We start from the raw sequence: 4,550 nt of genomic DNA, 5'->3' as shown, positions 1-4,550 counted from the left end.
TATAATAACAATAATTATAATTGCGGAAAGGTAAAGTAAATGACACAGAGAGGAAACCGCAAATGCAGAAAAACCCCGGGACCTAGTCCAGAATTGAATACTCTCAGAATTAAGAGAGATGGGTTTGGAGATTCAGCTGACGGGATTAGAGATCCTGAAAGAAGAGGTGGTGGTATTAAGGGAGATGGGTCCATAAGTAGAAGCGGAGAAAGTGGCTCAAGGGATGAAGTTCTTGGTAAGATTAGGCTTCCTACGCCAGAAACTACTGTAAATAGTGGTGATCTTGAATATGCTGGTGGGGAATGTAAAGTTCCCAATGATGCTGGACCTTATTTGAATGTGGAAACTCTTTCTTTGGCTAACTTAGTGAGTAACCTTGTTTATGCAACATTTCATGGTGGAATTATGTTTCTTAGGTCAGATGGATCGGGAGATGCAAGATTCGTTGATCACTTTATCATAAGTACAAGTACTCTTGGTTTAAAAAGAGAGGGGCTTGGGCTAGGTGGGCTGCTTAGTTATATTAGTTGGTCTAAATCCAAAGATTAAGAAAGTGAAACTAGATCAAGTGCTAGTACAGTAGCTATGTCAGGTGGTTCAGCTGGAAGTGAAATCATAGCTGCTGCTTGGTTACCTGTGTCATAGTAGCATTTTTTGGTTCATATTCATGACCATCACAGACTTGATGAAATTTTGCTCCATAGGATTTGCCCTAAAAAGGTTCACAAGATTCTTTTCGGGTTTTCCCAGTGGAACCCATTTTTTGGTCTATATCTTGTGGGTTGCCGCAGACTTGTCAATGAAAATTTGCTCCATAAGTGTTGCCCCGAAAAGGTTCACGGGATCCCCTATCCATTATCGAGACAAATCCGAGAACATGACTAAAAGAGGGACGAACGCTAACGCGGTCCGTCAGCATAAAACATCATAATTCATCTTTGGGTAAATTTATCAACACTACCCTATTTTCAGTATAAACCAAATCCATCCATCCATGGCTGTCCTAAAAATACTGCATAGGGATCACATGATTGTTGCAAGCTTTCACATGGTGTTCAATTTCTTGATTTTATTGGGACAAGTAAATCAAGATTATCCGAATCTTGCAACAAGGTTAAAACTTGTCTTTAAGCAATCTACTACTCCCACCAGAGATTGCTTTCTACAACCAAAATACTTCTATTGCACAACATAAATACAATGTCTTTGTTATTTCAGCCTAATGTTTTCTTTGACGTATGTATGCACACAAATGACAAAGTTTGAAAAGATAAAACAGATAAGCGAACTCCTGCTTATAAAACAAAGAATATTTTTCCTAAGCGCTGCATCATAATCTAGGTGAGAAAAGTGTAGCTAAACCTTGATCAACAGTGATCTGCAGTGGACCATATGTCATCAAATCTTTATTCTCGTATTTGTAAGCTCCTTGCCCCCTAGCAAGCACTTCCCCGTCCGAGTCTATAATACCCCCTTTAGATGGATCATCTGCTCGCTGACCTGGCTCCAAAATGAATGCTTTCACCTGTAAAAAAACGGCATGGAAATCACATACAGTTGAGAGACACCAATATAGCAAGAGAGTGTATTGCCTTTTCTCATGCAAAAAAAACAAACACAGACTAACTACGTACTCAAAGCGGTAAAACAGATGGAGTGGAATAACAAATGTTCAGGTTAATCGTCATTGTTATTCTTAGCATACCTTGAGGTAAAAGACATGTGGTGATCACATGGCTTCCATCATTCAGTTTTGTCATCAAAGTTAACAACGATGATTTCGAACAGTCTCTCATTATGATCAAATCCAAGTAACCATCTGAAAACTGCGTTTTCATCAAATAATAACAGTAACGATACCCGATAGACCAAGTACAAAATGTCCAATGAATCTTGCCTCCATTTTAAAAATATGAAAAAGCTAGGGGTTAAAAGGCTAAGATACCTAAGGAGAAGAAAATCTACCTTAGCGCTGGGAGCTGCACAAGTGTCTTCACTTCCCCACGGAACATTATGGAGCCAAACTGAAACAAATGGTCCATCAAGACTTCTCCATTCCAAATCTTCCATACAAATCTCAGGTCCTAGATAACAATTCTCTGCAACTTTTAAGTCATCTGCTTGGTTTTGGTGGAGAGAATGAAAGCTGCTCTTTTCACCGAAAGTTTCATAACCAGGTGCAGGCACAAAAGAGACACGCCCGTTATATTTCCTTAAACGTATCACTCTCAGAAGCCCCTGGTAGAAATTCAAATCGTAGCATCAACCAATAAAGTTCGAAGCTCAAGTGCACTCATTTGAAATCTTCACGAGAAAGTTAGGGAACTAGATACTACCATCATCAATTTAATCATGAAAGGGAAACGGGAAAAATTGTGAATTTTTGGAAGATTGCATAACACAACCACATATGGATCACATATATACAGGTACTGACAAACTAATAATACGTATATTGAATAGAGCAGAATACATGAAATTGAACACGTACATAGAAATCTAGGCGAGCACTTCCCATCCACCTATATTTCTCAGATTCAATATCAATATCGGCCACAAGACCTGGGAAAATGAAAGAGGGGAGGAGTCAGCACAATACATTGATTTCACTTTCAATCGAAACTATAATTCTAATATTCAAATAACTAGTTATAGATACCCCAAGCAAGCATCAAGACGCTGAAAAACCTGGTCTTCCCTTGAAGTACAGTTGCAACATCCAGGGAACATTTATGGCCTGAAACGGTTGTAGCAGACCCAACACAAGATTGTGAACAGATCAGAATAAGACAACTCACTAAAACATCACTAACATCTAACGTGTACGAGGAAAGAATAATATAAAATGGATCAAATATGAATGAAAGAAGTAAAAGAGAACCAATGTATTAAGGTGCAGTACCTCGGATAATTGCAAGCATCGCATTAGATACCGAACATGGCTCATCAATTTCATCCAATAGTGACTTCACCATGCCATTACCAGTACCTGCATACAACAATAGGTTGGTATAAAATCGCAAAGAGTAGTACAATAGGTTCTGCTGACAATACATGTTCCGGAAATGACGAACCTGCTGAAACAATTCCAAGAGGCATTTTAATTGCAGAAGCCCAATCCTCTCTTTGGAGCAACCCATTTACTACCTACTACAAATTTTACACTTTGTTAGACAGTGGAACCATGAAAGTAACACAACAAAACCATTTACGAAGCAACAACAAGATGTTGAATAAGTCATCCTCAGTGTAGCTGTCATGTTTCCCACATGTTTGGAATTTTAGCGATCAAGTGAATGGAAAATCTAAGCTGTTAGCATGACAAAACGTTACATCTCATCTAATTGCTATGTTTGGACAGTAGAGAGGATGTTAGAAATAGTCATAGTGTGAGTATCATACTCAACTACATTCATCAAAGGAACTTTACAAGCTTCACTTTAATTAGTACAAGAAAAAGCAATTGTCTCATCCATATGGTAAATATGCGTGGTTAACCAACCTCAACCAAGATACCATCTCCACTGACACATACAATCCCATCATATTTCGTGAGATCCAGCGCATTAGACACTTCTTTTGCATGAAGCCGGTACTGAGTTTCTAGCAATCAAAGAAACAATAATAAATAGCGGAAACAACTAAAGGCAACAGGTAAAACAGACAAGAACAAACAATTAAAAACCTACCTTGTACTGTATATTGGATATCAGCAGCCTCTAGTAGAGGCTTAACTTCTTCGTCAAATATCTTAGAGGCAGATTTCTTTCCCCCATAAGGATTCACGATAATAAACAACCGTTTTGGCCTGTCTGTTACGAAGGAACACGTATATTAACGAATAAGGCTAAATCTCGACCCTTTTTGACCCAAAATTCTGACAAAACAGTAGCTAAATTAAAAAACACTAACCCTAAGAATCAATGCATTCTTGAAGTTTCTGGCTCAAACTTGTCTTAGATTCTTCAGAAATTGGTTCAAAAAGAAAATCTTTTCTAAGTCTAATCCCTCTAATTCCAGCACCACCAACACCACAATAAACCCCAGTTTCTCTCTCTAGAAAAGCTTTAACTTTGATGAAAGATCCTTCAGTAGAAAACCCAAGCACTTGTTTTTCAACTGTTAAGCACTTTTCACCTCTTTCTGTCCATCTAAGTTTCCCATCAGCTGATAAAGTCAATGGTGTCAATATTCCATTGATTTTCACTTGCTCAGATATCATTGATTCAATTTCTCCTCCTCCTTCTCTGTATTCTCCTTCCATCTTTTTTGTTGTAGGAGAAGAAAATTATGTCTTGTTGCTTTGGTTATGATGAGTTTCAACTTTCCAATTGATGAGTTTTTCATTGAAAAATATTTTATTTTATTTTTTCCGTAGGAAATTGAAAATTATTTAAAGAGATAATTTTAAATATACACCTGTATTAAAAACTGAAATCGACTTTTCTTTGCATTTTACGCCAGACCAGAGGACCCTGAAAACGAGTTAAGTTTTGCTGTATAAATTCAGAGACTGTTTCGATACGCCATCCTAATCTAACCAACAGATA

General features: G+C 37.6%; 1 pseudogene; it reads right to left on the bottom strand.

Annotated features, from left to right (window-relative positions):
• Positions 1-1,155: 1,155 nt before the first annotated feature.
• On the bottom strand, positions 1,156-4,323 carry LOC113287746 (annotated as a pseudogene).
• Positions 4,324-4,550: the final 227 nt, after the last annotated feature.

This window comes from Papaver somniferum, chromosome 6 (genome assembly GCF_003573695.1).
Source record: "Papaver somniferum cultivar HN1 chromosome 6, ASM357369v1, whole genome shotgun sequence".
Classification (NCBI taxonomy): Eukaryota; Viridiplantae; Streptophyta; class Magnoliopsida; order Ranunculales; family Papaveraceae; genus Papaver; species Papaver somniferum.
The sequence above is the reverse complement of the archived record's forward strand: the minus strand, read 5'-3'. Positions and strand labels throughout refer to the sequence as shown.